Source organism: Tamandua tetradactyla, chromosome 15 (assembly GCF_023851605.1).
Source record: "Tamandua tetradactyla isolate mTamTet1 chromosome 15, mTamTet1.pri, whole genome shotgun sequence".
NCBI lineage: Eukaryota > Metazoa > Chordata > Mammalia > Pilosa > Myrmecophagidae > Tamandua > Tamandua tetradactyla.
The window spans coordinates 12101723-12120587 of NC_135341.1; the positions used below are offsets into that span (position 1 = coordinate 12101723).

Sequence of the window (18865 nt, forward strand, 5' to 3'; positions counted from 1 at the left end):
AAATTTAGCCTGACCATACTAAGACTGGAGACTGCCCTCAGACAGAAGCTGTGCAAATGGGAAACTCATTTTCTGATGATCCCTCTTCTACATTTCAACTCCTCAAAGCTACAGGCATTTACTCAATATCCAGAACCTTTAAGTAGTTGTTATATCTTATTCCAAGTTCAGAGTACTTATCTGCAGGATGGTCTGTTAGGAGCTTACTCCGTCATATTATAAGCAGAATTCTCTAAAATCAGTTCAGAAATGGGTGTGTAATGGAAACCAGAATTGAGCCTTTGTGGTTGAAAGTGATTGAGATTTGAGGGTTGTTCTAGTTTGCTAGCTGTCAGAATGTGATATACCAGAAACAGAACGGCTTTTAAAAAGGGGATATTTAATAAATTGCAAGTTTACAGTTCTAAGGCCATGAAAATGCCCCAATTAAAGCAAATCTATAAAAATGTCCAAATTAAAGCACCAACAAGAGGTTACCTTCACTCAAGAAAGGCCGTGGCGTTCAGGGTTTCTCTCTCAACTAAAAAGGCACATGGTGAACATGGCAACATCTGCCCTAGGCGTATTTTCCTTCTTCATCTCCAAAGGTCTCTGGCTGCAGGAGCTCTGTAGTTCTTGTGGCTCTCTAGCTTTTTTTCCAAAATGTTTCCTCTTTTAAAGGATTCCAGGAAACTAATCAGGAACCACCTAGAATGGGTGGAGTCACATCTCCCTCTAATCAAAGGTTAATACCCACAACTGGGCACGTCATATCTCTGTGGAGATAATCTAATCAAGTTTCCGACATACTGGACTGAATAGGGAATAAAAGAAATAGCTGCCTCCACAAGGTAGTTCAGGATTAAAACATGGCTTTTCTGGGGTACATAATCCTTTCAAACCACACAGGGCTATATTTGTTTCTGCAGCCTAATTTACCCTAAGCTGACTTACCAGCCAGCTCTAATATTACTATTTAACTATTTCACATCTACAGTTGTGAAACCTACAGAAGGACAAAGGAATTTCCTTAAATCTTTCTGATGCTATGAGCTTTGCTTTTCTCCTTAGAGTATTAAGATAATTTAAATGGAACTTTTTTCCTTATTTTCCACTGCAAACATGAAGAATAGTGCACCTTAAAATCTGAAAGACATTCTTTATTCCATGTTTTTACATTCTGTCTTTATCACTGATATCACAGGTTTAGAGATCAGGATTGACAATCATCTCAATTGAATATACACCTGACACATTGAATCAATGACAGAACGGAGCTGGATTAAATTATGAAATATTTCATTTAAAATATACGACTGATTGATTTCTGTTACAGCATGATAAAACCTAAAGAAAGCTGTAGAGAGTAGGGATAGAAGAAAGTTAGGCAAAAGAAAGCATTATTCCTGGGACTGTAATCTCAATATTCAACTACCCAAAAATGATTCCATAAAAGCATGCCCTTCTTCAGATAATACAACACAAACAAGTCTCAAGGCTTTGGCTTAAACATTGAGTGTTGTTTATGATATTGCTTTTATTAAAAGATACAAGATTCTGAATATTCAAGCTTCAAAATTAGTGTTAAAACCCCACTTCACTCTCTTAGTTAAAATTTTTAAAAAGAATGACACACACACACACACACACACACACACACACACATTCCCCTCCACCCCACCCCTGAGCTCATTACTTTGCAGTCTGGGATCCAACTGATTAAGAAAAATTCTCCACAAAAGTTTATAGGCAGTTTTAGGGATCCCTATGGATTGGGAGAGGGATAAAGGGAAAAGGAGGAGGTACAACAGAGAGAAAAGGATTTAACAAACAAGTGTGACTGCTGAGTCACTGTATTAATAGTCCTTCTAGACTCAAGTGTTTGGAACAGCTAAGAGGAAAAATCTGAGCTTGTGGAATGGTAGCCCATGACAAACTCTGCGATCTGTTCAGTAACTACTTATTGAAGTGTACTTTGAAATTTATTTCTTTTTTCTTTCTTTGCTGTGTACGTGTATTTTACAATAAAAAATATTTTTAAAAAAAAGTTTACAGGAAGCTGAAAACCCTGGGCTCTATCTAAGACTCTATCAATATTTCACCTAGTAAGTTGATTTTTTCAGAAACTTAAGGCTTCCAGATGGTTCCTAGGCCAAACAGGCCCAGAAACCCAGAGGTACCAGTCTCTCCAAAAGCATCATCCAGGTTCACTCCTCTACCCCATAAGGTCAACACCTCTTTCCAACACAAATAAGTTAAAATAGTCATTGCTCAGATATCCCTGGAGATTGAGAGAACAAAGAAATGAGAGGGAGGAGGTGGAACTGAGGAATTAGGATTTAACAAATGACTCTGACTACTGACTCATTATATATTTTTTTAGTTTTAGTGTATCAGAATAGCTAGAAGGAAATTCCAGAAATTGTTTGCTGTAATCCAGTAGCTCTGATCTTTGATACTGATTATATAGCTAAATAGCACAAATTAAAAAACAAGTCGCTTGCCTGTGTTTGTGTGGATCTGCTTCTGGATGTTTTATTCTGTCCCACTGATCTATATATCTATCTCTGACAATACTACACTGTCTCAGTTAACTTATCTTTATTGTATGTCTTTAAATTGGGTACAGTGCAGTACTAGAGGTCAGTAAGGTGAAGGAGTGAGAAAAGGGGTATGAGGTATTTGGGAATTTCTTTTTTCTTTTTACTTCTTTTCCTGGAGTAATGCAAGATTGATCATGATGATAAATGCATAACTGTATGATGATACTCTGAGCCATATATTGTATACATCAGATTGATTTTATGGTGTATGACTATATCTCAATAAAATTACATTTGAAAAAAAAAATTACCTAAAGCAAAAAGTTTATAGGAGGGTTACAGATTGGAAAAATCTTTTTGAAATGCATCACAGTTTTTCAGTATTGTCAGTTTTCATTTAAATTTAAAGTCCAGACAGCAGCAGATGCCCTATAGTCATCCTCACAATTTAGTCTTTCCTATTTGTACTTTCATCTTCAATTATTTTGTAAATAGTCTGGATATATGTCCACAAAGCCCAACTCACTGTTTCCATTTTATTTTTTTCTTTTCTTGTTTTCTCCAGACTCTTCCAATCATTACTTCAACAAATATTTATTAAATGGCTACTTTGTGCCAAGCACTGATGATACAACAGTAAACAAGACAAAATTGCAGTACTCCCATGATAGGGAGACAGACAATAAAAAGTACACAAATAATAGAATTTCACCATGTGAAATACACAGTGAAGAAACAGAAAGCAGGCGGAGGGGATAAAGCCTGCTGGAACTCTCTTTTTCCCTTTGGTTTCTTTACTTTGCGCATTCCTCAGAGCTGCTTCTTTGAATTGTAAATAACTCCTATGCAAAAGGTCAACGACCCTGCACTCAACGACCCTGCTCTCAATGACCCTGCACTCAACAACCCTGCACTCAAGTACCCTGCTCTCAACGACCCTGCACTCAACGACCCTGCACTCAACGACCCTGCACTCAACGACCCTGCTCTCAACCAGAAGGTCCATGAGCTCCTTGGTTCCATCTCTGGAATACCTTTCAGTCTTCCTCTAAGGTGACTGACTTCTCTGCAGCAGCTGACGCTGCTCCTCACTCCGGTTGTCTTGAACAGCTCTGCTGCCCTGGAGACATCTCTGGTCATTCTTTCGCAGCTTCATCTGGAATCTCCCTTCATCAGGTGAGCTGCTCACTATATATTGGCCTTGAGGAGCCCTCTTTTCTTCTCTGTCTCTATTCTCTCCCTCCTGTCTCTCATCCACCCTCATGCCTGCTGCATTTCCCTCCTACAGTCCAGTGACTCACTCGCAAATTCCTGTTTCCAACTGAGAGGCTGCTCCCTCAACTCCAGACTAGTGTCACCAAATATCTTCGGGCCCCTCTACATGGACGTAGCCTCAGGCTTCTGAAATGCAGTATGTTCCTAATGGAATTTACCATTCCTGTTTCCTCCCCATCCCATCCAACGTTCTCCGACCTATCCGTTCCTCATCTAAGGAGATGGCACCACCAACCTCCTCAGCTGCCCAAGCCAGATGCTGTGTGTCATCTTCTCTCTTCCTCACTCTCCACATCTATCTAGCTAAAAAACTTAATCAAAGTGATTTCCTTAAGCATGGATTTATCCAGCCTTGTAGCTTCACCCCCACTCCGGCTACCCGAGACGGGCCTGCAGTGTGACATGCTCCCGATTGGTCTCCTGGATTTGCCCACTCCTGTCCATGCCCTCCACTGCAGCCACGATAAGCTCTCCAACCCTGTCCTGATTGTGTCTGTCCTAGGCTTAAAGCTCTCCACAGCTTCTCTCAGGAAAAAGCTATATTGGACACAAAGTTTATGTACCGTTGCCGTTTCTTTCAACTTCCTCCTTTCTGCAAGAGCATGGCTCTGCCTTCCATGAACTCCCCAAGCTGGCTGAGGCCATAGGCCATCAGAGCCTTCAAGTCTCAACACACCAGGCTCTGTTCTGAGCCATCCCTCCACTTCTGGGATTGGACGAAATACCACCTGATAGTGACTGGGTTCTGAGCCTCCCGGGCAGCCTCCAACAGGCCAGATGCCGCAGCCCAGAGCTTGGAGGAGTTTAACGCCCATGGAAGTTCCTTGATTACGGGAAACAGGAGATGGAAGGGAAAGAGCCAGGCAGATAAATATCCACACCTTTCCATCTATTACGTGGGCTACTACAACCTTTCTGGAGAAGTCCCATGTCCCAAGCCGATTCGCCTGCTGGGTCACCGGCTGTGTCTATTTCTGGCTCCTTATGACACAGGGGCCACAGCGATGGATCAATTTCCTCATGATGCTCTGCTTCTTTATTTATCCTACTTCCCTTTTTAACTTACTCCCACTGCCCTGGGCTTGTACCACCCAAATTAAGTGCCAGCATCTTGATTCTTGCCTCAGGCTTTACTTTCTAGGGGACTTGGGCTTAGACAAAGACCCACCTTCTTGGCCACTGCTTCCCTCATTAAGTCCATCTCTTCTCTCTGAGCTCTTTCCTAGCCACACCACACTGACTGGAGCTTCATGATTATGCCACCTACCCAGTTTCCTTTTTGGGGCCTTTTACATGATTCCTCATCCCTCTCTTGGGGAAAGCCTACATTTCATCTTATTTAAATGTCTGGGAAGAATTCTTTAACTCTACCATTGCCCCAAACTCGTTTAGGTAGCACTTTTATATGCTCCCATGGTGCACTGTGCTTTCCCTCATGAAAATATTTATCACTTGGCATGGTGATTGCCTGTTTTCCTGTCTGTCTAGGCAGGAAGTTATCCATTATTGTACCACTAGCATCTAGCACCATGCCTGACACATAAGGATCCAATAAATATTTGACAAATGACTGAATAAATGAATATACATTTTTAAAAGGAGACAAATTCCATGAAAAAGACAAAGGTACACCAGCCACATATTATACTGGTGTTCAATTATTTCCAAAGATTTAATATATATATTTTAAAACATATAAATACTAAGCACATGAGTACTTATTAAATATGAAGCATACTCAATTCTCGTTTGTTTGTTTTTTGTCATTATGAATCTTCGTAACAGTAAATACTCTAAAATATAGTGTAATGATTAGATTGAATGGGTGGGAATAAGTATGGCTCCAGAATCAGACAGGCCATGTTTAAATACAAGCTCTTTCATTAACTTGTTTTGGTTTTCTTTGTGCTATACCCGGGCCTAGGTTTTGTCATCTGAAAAATTAGGTTAGTAATAGTCCCTACCTCATTTTAATTTAATTTAAATTAAAAATTTAGAAATATTTCTAAAGGGCTTAGCACAAGGTTTGACACACAGTAAGGGATGAGTAAGCATTACCTATTATTACTATTATTACCTGAAGAAGACACTTTCAGTATCACCTCCTAAATAGTTATGCGGTTCATTAGGTAGGATGCTTTTGGCTGCAAGGTATAGGAAAAGCCCATCCTCATGGCTTAAATAATAAGGAAACGGGTCATCACACGCCACTGGAAGGAGGGGAACCGTCAGCAGCTCACAGATGTCATTGAATACCTGGCTTTCTCCATCTCTCTGTTCTGTCTTTCTCACGAAGGTTAAAGTTTAATTCTGGAGTTCCTCATGATTGCCAAGAAGGCTGTTAAGGGCCATCTAAGATACCCGCTGTTTTGTTCTCTACCAGCTGGTGAGAAAGGAAAACCATGTCCCCAAGCATGGAATGGAAATCGTTCCAACTAAGGTTTGGGTCAATCTTAGTTACGTGACAATCAGCGTCGTGGGGGTGAGGGAGTGGCTTAAGCTGATTGGCTTAATTGCTCAGGATCCACTCCTAGAGCCAGGTCTTGGGTCATATCTTCAAAGGTATGTGCACAAAAGGGACATGTGACAGAAATTTGAATTCCGTTTGGAAGAATTTGGGTAACCAGTAGCATTTGTCACATGTGCTACTGCTGTCAGAAAACATGGAGATTTTTCTGTGAATCAAGAGGATGAATTCTAATATATTGCATTGTGGTGCAAAACTATCTTACCAGATGTAAAAAATAAAATTAAAATAATTTACATATTTATATGTATTTTTATATATTTATAGCCAATATTTATGGAGAGATTGCTTTGTGCCACATATCATGCTAAATCCCTTACATTCATTATTTCCTTTAACCATCACACTCTCATTCATTCAATCAACAAACACTTATTGAGTACCTACCATATAACAGGCAGTTTTCTAGTCACTGGCAATCTAGCACTAGTCAAAAACAGACCAAGACCCCTGCCCTCATGGAGTCTTCTGTAAATGAGGAAACTGAGCTGTGGGGGAATAAGTGATTTTCTAAAAGTCACAGAGCCTGAATGTGGCAAAGTTGGGATTTTATCTCAGGAAATCCATTTGCAAAGTCAAGAGTGAGTAGGTTATGCAGAGAAATGTTCATTTGGTTCTAAGGGAAATAATATGTGAGGTAATATATTAACCAAAATTCACAGAAGATTCAGTCAATCCCAATTTCCCTTCTTTTTAGCCTCTGCTTTTCCTTCTGGGAGCCACCATTTGATGATGAAGAGCAGAGAGCAAGCCAGAGGAGGGCCCACCTGAGCAGGGGGGCAGCAGGCAAACTCCATGAGCACAGATGTCCCAGTCGACAATGGTGCAGGAAATGTTGGCTCCCAATAGGAATTAATCCTTTTTCCCAGCTACCTACCTATCATCATAGTAACCAGTTAGTGTTACCTGTTGCTTTGCTTTTTATGGTGCTGTGGCACCACTATGGCCAGCCTGCTTACCCAAAGAGGGACTCATGGCATCCATCTAGTAGGGTGATGCTTCAAACTTCTAAGTGGGGACCTAAGTTAATTAAAGAATGATACTCATTAAAAAAATACCCAGTCCTTCATATTATAATGATCAATGACCTCAAATCTAAATAAATGCTACCCCAGAGGCATGAAAAGGCTTGGTTATTTCTGACTCTCTGCATTAGTTGGGCAAAGCCCCTCCAGACATGTGAGGGCAATCCCATCAACACTGGTTCCAATGTAAGTGCTCAGCAGCCAAAGGAGGAAAGCACAGAAACAGGGAAATGGATCTGGGGGCATCTGGGCAGAAGCACCTACAACGGCTGCAACACTCTCCTTACAAAGCTTATTGTCTAGTGGAAGGTGGAGAGAGACTATAAGCAAGTAAACAGATCAATATGGCATTATCAAATGAGATAAATTCCACTAGGCAATGAACAAAGTCCTATTTTAGAGAATAAGAGGTGAGTATCCTATTTGGAGTGGTCCTCTGTGTTAGTTAGATTCAGTTGTCAACTTGGTCAGGTGAGCATACCTAGTGTTGTCGCTGCGGACATGAGCCAACGGTACGTGAACCTCATCTGTTGCTGATTACATCTGCAGTCGGCTAGGAGGAGTGTCTGCTGCCATGAGTGACGTTTGACTTAATTGGCTGGTGCTTAAATGAGAGATCGCAAGGTAGCACAGCTAAGAAGCTCGGCATTCCTCATCTCAGCACTTGCAGCTCAGCCCAGGCCTTTGGAGATGTAGAAAGAAGTCACCCCGGGGAAAGTTGGTGGAACCCAGGGGCCTGGAGAGAAGACCAGCCGAGACCATCCTGTGCCTTCCACGTAAGAAAGAACCTCAGTGGAAAGTTAGCTGCCTTTCCTCTGAAGAACCAACAAAATAAATCCCCTTTTATTAAAAGCCAATCCGTCTCTGGTGTGTTGCATTCCGGCAGCTAGCAAACTAGAACATCCTTAGAGATAGAATTCTCAACCTGCAGGCACCCTTTGCCTTTCCCTCCTCCCCCAAGTAGACATAGATGCAGTGCTGGTGATGGAGCAGCCACTGTGCTACCACGAGGGGCCAAGTATGAGATCCAAGTTCTAAGGGTGGCATCAAAGACATTTTTGTCTTTGATGGCATTATGGAGCCAGGGTGCTAGGCCTGAAGAGTCACCTCTAGACATCTCCTATGTGTGAAAAACTAAACTCATACTTTGTAGAACTAGAAGAAGTTGGAGTTTTCTGTTACAGGCAGCTCAACTTAATCCTAACTGATGTAGCTCCCAAGCCATGGTAGAAGGCTTGGCCTTTGAGAGGAGTCAAAAGGGCTCAATTTAACAGGAAGGAAGAAGCAGAGGTTAAATACAAAAGTGGAAGATTTCTTAAACAATCTTCATAGAGAGACAGGATTATTATCATATCTTAATATAGTAGTGCTAAAAAAGGGTAAGTTATAGGATATGCTTTGTTATCTTTGTGAGAGCCTTTGCCTGCAAAATGCTGAGTCTATTCAACTCAGGAATTCTCAGCCTCAGCACTATTGACATTTGGGTCAAATGATTCTTTGTTTGAGGGGGCTTTCCAGTGAACTGTAATGTGTTTAGCAACATCCCAGGCCTCTACACATTGGCTGCAAGTAGCAACCTCCTCCAGACATTGCTAAATGTCCTCTGAGGGGTAAAATCACCCCCAGTTGAAAAATCACTGGTATAACCTGCAATCTTTTTCTTTCTAAGTGTTATTTAAATGATCAAATGAGAGGGAGGAGTTGTAACAGAGAAGTTGGGATTTAACAAATGATTATGAATATTGAATCACTATATAGATATTTCTTTTTAGTTTCTAGTATATTAGAACAGCCAGAAGGAAATACTTGAAGTAGTGAGACTGTAACCCACACTATACTTTGAACATTGCTCTCTAACTACTTGGTAAACTATACTTTGAAATTTATCACTGTTCCAACACAGCTCTCGAAGGGCTCGGGTCTCAGGACCAAAGAACATGCTAGGCACAAGGTCAGACATGAGTTTTATTAGGACTTATCACCAGGAAAGGGTCTCTGGTGGCGACCGTCTGGAAAACGGAAGTAGTGTTCTGCAAAGGTGGGAGTGCAAGGGGCAGTTATAAGGGTTTGGACAAGGACATTCCATGGGGTATAATAGCAGAGTTTCAGCAGGGTCTTGTGACACAGGGGTCTGGAGATTTGTTATCAAAAGTGATCAGAGGAGAGGAGTTTTAATGTTTTGTAAGATAAGTGGTTTATGATATCATCTGTACATTCTTCCCCCCCTGAGGAGGTCTGCTGACCTTTAACTTCTGTCCTGGTGACATAACAGCTTACTCTCAATACAAGTGAGCCTGGGCACTGGGTCTCCACAATCATATATATATATATATATTAATTAATTTCTTTTTTAAGCAAAGAAATAAAAAAGCAATAGTTTTCAACAACTCTTGAACAAATAGTTACAGGACAGATCCTAGAGTTTGTCACGGGCTGCCATACAATCCTCTCAGGTTTTTCCTGCTAGCATCTCCAGAGTATAGGAGGCTAGAAGGCTCAAATATTTTTTATCACCACAATTGACTTTTTTTCTTTCTTTTTTATTGTGAAAGATAATATATATGCAGAAAAGCAATAAATTTCAAAGCACAGCACCACAATTAGGTATAGAACATATTTCAAACATTGACATGGGTTACAACTCCACAATTTTAGATTTTTGCCTCTAGCTGCTCTAAGATACCTGAGACTAAAAGAAATATCAATTTAATGATTCAGCAATCATATTCATTTGTTAAATCCTACCTTTTCTGTATAGCTTCACTATCATCTTTGATCTTTCCATCCCTCTCTTTAGGGGTGTTTGGGGTATGGCCATTCTAACTTTTTCTTCATATTGGAAGTCATTAACATGGGGTAGAAAGATGGAACTAGCTGATGTTCTGGAGATGCTGGGCCCTCTAGGTTTCAGGACTTAACTGGTCCAGGGACCCATTTGGAGGTAGTAGGTTTCTGCAAAGTTACTCTAGTGCATGGAATCCTTGTGGAATCTTATACATTGTCCTACATGTTCTTTAGAATTGGCTGGAATATCCTGGTTGGGTTGGCAGGTTATGATAAGTAAGTCTAACTGAAACTTATGTAAGAGCAACCTCCAGAGTAGCTGCTTGACTCTTGAACTCTCTCTGCCACTGATACTTTACTAGTTACACTTCTTTCCCCCCTTTTGGTCAGGAGGGAATCATTGATCTCACAGTGCCAGGGCCAGATTCACAATTTAAAATGTTTAAAAAAATTTTTTTAAATGTTTTTAAAAATAAATTTACAGAGGCCACAGTGGCTCAGCAGGCAGAATTCTCACCTGCCATGCCGTAGACCCAGGTTCATTTCCCAGCACCTGCCCATGCAAAAATAAATTAATAAATATATAAGTTTAAAAATGTTATTTCAGACCTCCAAATTTATCTTGTCTATAAGCTGTACCAATAATGAATAAATTATATCCAAACAACACAGGGCTTTAAAAAAGTAATCATTTGGTCCTATAAGCCTAACCTTCTTCTCAGTAAACTTTGAAATCAAAACCTGCAATTACAAACAAACAAACCAGAATATTAATACAAATCACAGAAGAAATTCAGTATGTCTGTACATTAGGTAAGTCACTTCTCTCTATTCTCACTACATATTTCAATTCCTACAACTACAAATGAAGAAGCCTTTGCAAGAGAACTCAAAAGTAACTTTCTCCTTTAAAATAATAATTACTCCAGGATTCTAGGATTTACTGTAAAATTTTCACGCAATCTTGGACCTTAAATGAAAATTCAGATCACAAAAAAAAATGTGATTTACTTGCAGATTTGGGGAAAATATGTCTGTAGAAAGAGGCATTGTCTGTTTCACCTTACAAAGATCTTCAATAGAATGTAATTATTTTAAGGTAGGAAAGCTGTCATTGATTTCTCTATATACCTATATAATTCTACAAAGTAATTGTGCAATCTCTAATTCAAGGTCAAGTTTTTACATTGTTACCTTCTGAAAGCATTCATTATCAGATTCTTTGTATTCTTTTACAACTGACATGGCCACATCAAAGAGAATATGCCAAGAAAAGGTCAATAAATGCTGAGGTGAGTTAATTTGCCCAGAAAAAAGAGAGAGAGAGAGAGAGAGAAGGGGTAGGGGATTTGTTTCCGTGGCAAACAAAATTAACTGGTCTATAAATATTTCATAATTTTAGCCTCATAAAATCTCATTGTTCAGTGGTTATCTTTATTATGAGTAATCATGGGTTGCTTTTTGTTTGTTTCTGGCTTTTTCAGCTGATTCCTGCACTATATGTCTCTGAAATAGCACCCACTAATTTCTATTTCATTTACCTCATTCTGGTATATAGAGAATATATGTAGTCATCAAGTAGGAAGTTAGATACATAATATCCAATTCAAACATATAAAGTATATTTTTATTAGAGTCAAAGACATGGGGTATAAAAATGAAAAACCAAAGTTATAGTCCCTGGTAATAATCTCCATGTGAAATAGAGTACTTACTCTTTAAGATGTCATCTGTTTTCCTAAGAGGTGGAGAAGTTCCTCACATGGGCAGTTATGTTGCCTCCTGTGTCTTGGAAGAATATAAACAGCTCATCTGTAGTCGATAAATGTGTACAGAGTCACACTGTTTTGCTCAGAAGTGAGGCACACATCTCTGTGTGTCTCCCTACCTCCCTTTGTTCACAGTACCTTCATTTTCCTTAGGAGAACCATGGTTCCTTTACCCTAATTAGCCCCCTATACAAATCAACCTCATACCTGCCCATATTCCACCACCCTCCACCTGCACACATCACAAGCCTGTCCTACCAGCATATTCCATCCCTGTGGCTATAGTGACAGGTTTAAAGGCGAATGTCTAACCCAAAAAGGTCCACTGAGTCTCAATCCTGAGACTTCTGCTGGAATTATGTGGGAGAGGGGAAGCCCCCTTTCCAGTAAATGAGAAACAGAGAGGATGTCCACCTGGGTCTGCAAGGGTGGACTGAAGATCCAGGAGAGGACCTGACCAAGAGGGAGGGTGACCCAGCATGGGGAAGGGCACATAGGGCCGAGGAAGTTCTGACCGTGCTCCAAAGCTTGGCGGGGTGATGGACACAGAGGTACTGACTTTATTATGTTAAATATGTTGTTTAAGTATCTTATTATTTGTACATGTTTTATACTTTTATGAAGACTGTGTGTTTCTTTTTTTTTTTATGAGCTTAAGAAACTTGCACAAAATCACAGAACTTGTAAATGGGCTAATATTAGGTTGTGGGGATTAAATAAGGCAGAATATGTAAGGGTTTAGCAACATGTCTGACACATGACAAGTGCTCAAGAGATGTCAGACGTTGTTATAATAATTATTATTTTGGGATTTTGGGAGGATTACACAGGATAATGCACATTATATGCTTAGAACAATTTTTGGTATTTAGTAAGTGCTTATTTTAATGTTTGCTGTTATCATTTCTATCAGAACTTATAAGACAACCTTGTTAATATGTATTTTTGGCCAACACATTTTCCATAGAAGCAGGTCATCCATGGTATTTGTTCATGGACTGAGCTTTTTCTTCCTGCCACTCAGGCTCTCACAGTATATGTCCATTCAAAGAGCATATGTGTAGAGATATCAGTGTATCTTTGCACTCTTTTGTAGTTTTGTGTTTCAGGAATCTTCACAGCAATGAACAAAAATTTTAATTTACATCTGCCCTGTCCAATACCATAGCCACTAGCCATGTGTGGCTATTTAAACTTAAATTATAAACTATTTAAATTTAATTTAATTTAAAAGTCCATTCATCAGTTGCACTAGCCACATTTCAAGTGCTCAATAGCTACCTGTGGTTGGTGGTACTGTAATTGGACAGCACAGATATGGAATATTTCCATCATTGCAGAAATTTCTATTGGATAACACTGTGCTATATTCTGGCATAATCACAACTGGGAAAGCATAGAACCCTCCATTTGGGCCATTGGGAGGGGATGAACTTTGCATGGAAGGCTTCTTGGCTATCTCAAGAGGCTCACAAGGTACATTCTTTTTGATGAAATGACTGTTGTCTAGGCACTCCCTCGTCTTTGCAGGCTCAGAAGGCTGATCTGTCTGTACTTTCAGAGGTAGAATAGAGCACTGTTATAGTTTCTTAGGCTGCTCCAGCAAATGCCTTGAAATGGGTTGGCTTAAACAATGGGGATTTATTAGCTTACAGTTCTGAGGACAGGAAAATGTCCATATCAAGGCATCATAAAGGTGATGATGCTTTCTTCCCAAAGACCAGCTGCCAGTGATTCTTGGCTCCTTTGCCACATGGCAAGGAACATGGCAGTGCCTGCTGGCCTCTTCCTTCTCTTCTAGGTTTTGTTGCTTTCAGCTTCCTGTTTCCATGGCTTTCTCTCTCCTTTGTGTTCATTCCATTTATAAAGGACTCCAGTAAGGGGATTAAGTCCCACTCTGAATGAGGTAGGTCACATCTTAACTGAAGAAGCCTCATCAAAAGATCCTACTTTCAATGGGTCCACATCCACAGGAATGAATTCGATTTAAGAATATGTTTGTCTTGGGTACATACAGCTTCAAAGCACCCCAGAAATCAAGTCCCTCAAAGTGGGTCATCAAATCAATGGGGCAATGTCAATTTAGGATGAGGACCTTCACTGCCCCTGTCGTCCAATGACTGGTACTCAGGTCCCCTGGCTCACATGGCTTCCTCCTGCAGGATGGCCATTGGGAGTCCACATATTATCAGAGGGATGCAGCGAGCCTGAGTCAGAGCAAGGGTAGTGGGTGTGTGGTCTGAAAAGCTCTTCCACAAGAGGGGCCTGCCTGTCTCCAGGGCCAGAGAGGCACATCCCTAGCTGGGACCCTCAGGGCTGAAGGTGGTCAGCATTGCCAAGGCATGTTCCTGGGACTCTCTTTTTCTTTCTTTCCTTTTTTCTTTTAAACACTCTATTTTGAAATAATTTTGGAGTCAGAAAATTTTTCAAAAATAGTACAGACAGTTCCCAGGTACCTTTCACCTATCTTCCCCCAACGATAACACATTACATAACCAGAGCACATTGTCAAAACTAGGACTATGACATGGGCACAATGCCTTTATTATTTTGATTGGGTCCTTACACTGAGTCAGGCACATTGCCATTTAATTCTCATAATTACCCTATGCTGCAGGTGTTATTATTACAACCTTCACTTTATAGATGAGAGGACTGAAATGCTGAGGATGTAAGTATCTTTCCCAAGCCTTCACTGCCATAAGTGACAGGGCTGGGACTGGACTCCACCATGCCTGGTCCTAGAGCTCTTTAGAAATGAATCCATGTGAAAAGAGAACAGGCAACCTCGCAGACCAGACCAGAAAGCCTCTTTGCCTGCTTAAAATTGTATCATGCATCTCTGTGCTGATTCAGTAGCTGAACTCTTGGGAGACAGAGTCATTCACTATAGCCCCCAAATTCTAAACACACTGCCAATTCCAAAATTGGGTCAAACTTTTAATCAATTTATCTTAACATTTAAGAAAGATAAATAATATCATTCAAAATATAAAGTGTACTGCAGAGAAGCCTGACATTTTGTACTCTTTGACTTCAAGAGTTCATCATTTAATATTATGATTCATTATAATTAGAGTGAATCTTCAATAATCAAAAGTACCTACGATAGGCTCAATATTAAGGAAAACAGAAAAATCATATGGTACATTTCTGAAGCTCACTTACATAAAGATAGGAAGACAGACTTGCATTTAAGAAATAAATATACTGTACTATAACTTTGGTAAAGGTAATCTCAGAGGTTACACTGTAGGAATATCATAGACCTAGAGGTACACAGCAGCTAGAGATGGAGGAAAGGCTTGAACCAAATGAGGTTGAACCAAATGCAAGGGGACAGATAGAAGTGATGGTAACTAATTAGTGGAGTTTTAAGTAACATTGCCATATTGAAGGTGAATATGATTGAAAGGGGATGCATAGTGCCATGTATCCCACTGACTAAATCTATAATTATAAATAAGTTCTCACATGAACTATTTCAAAGGCTTGATATTGGACAAAGAGTCAATAGTAAAGGGGTAGAGGGGGAAACTAAAATTTTATGCTATGGCCAATAGTTAACACAAGACATCAATAGTACCACAGCACTACCAGGAGCAACTAAACAGGGGGAGAGGGACAAGTGCTAAGGGATAAATTTTTATTCGATTGTTGGTGAGGCTGTGTTTGTTGGTTCTTTGTCTCTATGGACCAGTGAAAATTGTCTAAAATTGAGAGGGTGCTGATTGTACAACCAAGTGAGGATACTATAACACATGGTGTGTTTATTTTGGACATTATCCATGAGGCCCAATAGAAGGAGGTAGCCAAAGGGTACAATGACTGAAAAGCAGAATGACTAAACTTTGAGATATATGTATATGCTAGAATATGGTATGGCTATATAAAGAAAGGACACTGAGAAGCATGCAATGAACTGAACAAACCTTGAGGACAATCTGTTATGCAAAATAAACCAGAAAAAAAGAACAAAAATGCTAAGGTCTCTTTCAGAAAATATTTATAAGAAAATTGAAGCCTAGATTGTAAGGCCTTACAGTAGCTGCACTTAGTCTGAGGTTGTAAGTGTATTTCTAGAATCTGAGACACTAAGCTATATGTGCATCAGCTGGTGTTCCCCTGGAACTTTGAGTAACTCAGTGATACCTAAGACCCAGAAATGGAGTGCTGCAGCCCTGAAAGTTAGCATAGCTATATACAATAACACTTAAAGTAACTGAAAAAGAGATCACCCTTCAATTAGAGATAAACGAAGCCCATCAGGCTGGGACTAAGGTAAATCAGATTACAGAGTAAAAGATGATAGTGTATATACTCTAGACCTTCACCTACAGTATGAGACCAAAGGCAGAGAGGTTTTTTTATGTCTAGAACTAAATTTTCTGTAACATACTATCTAAATCAATCCATCTGCATAGTTCATTTAAACAACCCAAACCCCAGGGATCCAGAATGGGAATGAGGCCTCGTCATTCCGAATAACTTAATGTAATACCTGGATACATCTCAGACTATGGTGGGCTGATAATTAAAAAGTATTGGTAGAGTCCTTTGAGGATCTTCAGGGAAAAAAAAGTAACTATTAAACTTTCCCATGTGGGAAATCTGGTACCCTCTTAACCATTGGAGACTCCCAAGAAATCAGGTCAAGTCCTTGATTTTGAGGCTTGCCCTTATGAAACTAATTTCTGTATTAGAGAAGCTAAGACTATCTATAACAAGGTGTTTTAGTTTGCAAGCTGCCAAAATGCAATATGCCAGAAATGAAATGGCTTTTTAAAAGGGGAATTTGTTAAGTTGCAAATTTACATGAACAAAGAGGTTACCTTCACTCAAGAAAGGATGATGAAGTTCGGGATTTCTCTCTCAGCTGGAAGGGCACATGGCAAAGTCTGCTAGCTTTCTCTCCCGCTTCTGGTTTCATAAAGCTCCCCTGGGGGTGTTTTCTTTTAACATCTCCAAAGTTCTCTGGCTGCGTGGGCTCTCATGGCTCTGAAGCTTTTTCTAAAATGGTTCCCTCTTAAAGGGTTCCAGTAAGCATCCCCACCTTGAATGGGTAGAGACACATCTCCATGGAAACCATCTAATCAAAAGTTACCATCCATGATTGGGTGGGTCACATCTCCATGGAAACAATTAAAAAAAAAAAACTCCCACCCAGCAAAAGTGAATGAGGATTAAAGAACTTGGCTTTTCTGGGGTACACAACAGATTCAAACCGGCACACAAGGCCTAAGAGTTGCTTCCAGGAAACCTCTTTTGTTGCTCAGATGTGGCCTCTCTAAGCCCAACTCTGCAAAAAAAATCATTACCCTCCCCCCTATGTGGGACATGACATTTAGAGGTAAAGGTCTCCCAGACAATGTGAGACATGACTCCCAGGGATGAGTCTGACCTTTGCACAGTGGGATCAGTAATGCCTTCCAGACCAAAAAAGGTAAAGAAGTGTAAAAATGTAAGTCATCAGTGGCTAAGAGAGATCAAATAGGGTCAAGAAGTTATTCTGGAGGCTACTCTTATGCAAGCTTCAGTTAGATAGTGCTAATTGCCATGGTTTGCTAACACCAACCAACATTCTCTTTTAACTTTTAAGGGCTCAAACTGAGACTCTATAAAAGTTGCATGCATGAGGTTTGTTTTCTTGGAACCTAAAATTCCCAGAGGGTTCCTAGGCCAAATAAATCTTGAAACCCAGAGGGAACAGCCTCTCTGAGATTATCAACTACTCACATTCCCCTATCCTTTAGTGTAGACATCCTTTTTCAACATGCAAAAGTCAGAATGAGAATTGTCTAAAGATTCTTACAGATGGGGAGTAGGATCAAAGGCAGAGGAGCTGTAACAGAGAAAACAGAATTTAACAAATGTGTATGACTGCTGAATCACTATATTGATATTTCTTCTAGCCTCTGGTGTTTTGGAGCAGCTAGATAGAAAATCTGAAATAGTGGAATGGTAATTGTCATGGTCAGGTTCACATGTCAACTTTGCCAGATGGTAGTGCCCAGTTGTCTGGCCAGGCGAGCATGGGCCTGTCTGTTGCTATTAGGACATTTCATGGACTTAGATCATGAGCACGTTAGCTGTATCCACAGCTGATTGCATTTGTAATTAGCCAAGGGGCGTATCTTCTACAATGAGTGACAGTTAATCTAATCACCAGAAGGCTTTTAAGGAGGATTCAGAAGAGACAGTTACCTTTCTGCTTCAGCCAGCCAGCCTCTCCTGAGAGTTCATTGTGGACCTTCATTGGCATTACCAGCTTGCAGCCTGCCCTGCAGGCCTTGGACTCTACATCCCCAAAATTACATGAGACATTTTTATAAATTTTATATTTATGGATATTTCCTGCTGATTGTTTCTCTACAGAACCCTCGCTAATATAGTAACCCATAACAAACTCTGAATTCTGTTCTGTAACTGCTTGTTGATGTATACTTTCAAACCTATTGCTTTTTCTTTCTTTCTTTGTATATATATGTTATATTTCACAATCAAAAACATTTTTTTTTGAAAAAAGGGCTTCTGAGGGGGACAGGTCTGAAGGAGCTCAGGGCCCTTATCATAAAAGGGAGCTCTGCCTACCTGGGATAAATCAGGGGAGGACAAGACAGCAATGGAGAAGCTGAGGCAGCCTCGAACATTCAGAGGTTTCAGCCTTCAAGTTCAGTTATGCATGTAGAAATATTTTTTGTTAATTTTCTTTCTTTTGCTTGAAGAGATGCAATTTTGGAATTTGTTACTCATCTGGAATGTCCAACCATCAACTTAAAAAAAAAGCATCCTATTCAGGGTGTTTGATCTCAAAAAAAAAAAGAAAGAAAGAAAGATCTAAGTATATGAAAGACAAAAGAATATTTAATGATAATAGCTAACATTTATTTAAAGACATTTGTCCTCATACATGCTGCAACATGGATGAAACTTGAACATATCATGTTGAGTGAAATAAGCCAG

At 40.0% G+C, this 18865-nt stretch overlaps 1 long non-coding RNA gene across 2 annotated transcripts in view; it reads right to left on the minus strand.

Annotated features, from left to right (window-relative positions):
* Positions 1-18865, minus strand: part of LOC143656930 (uncharacterized) — a 99609-nt gene that overhangs the window by 71993 nt on the left and 8751 nt on the right. Inside the window, exon 3 of one of the 2 annotated variants that reach the window (XR_013162642.1) lies at positions 18494-18710. This is a non-coding gene — a long non-coding RNA (uncharacterized LOC143656930). Of the gene's footprint in view, positions 1-17021; positions 18711-18865 lie in introns of those variants that run through there. The other variant, XR_013162640.1, reaches the window with a different exon arrangement.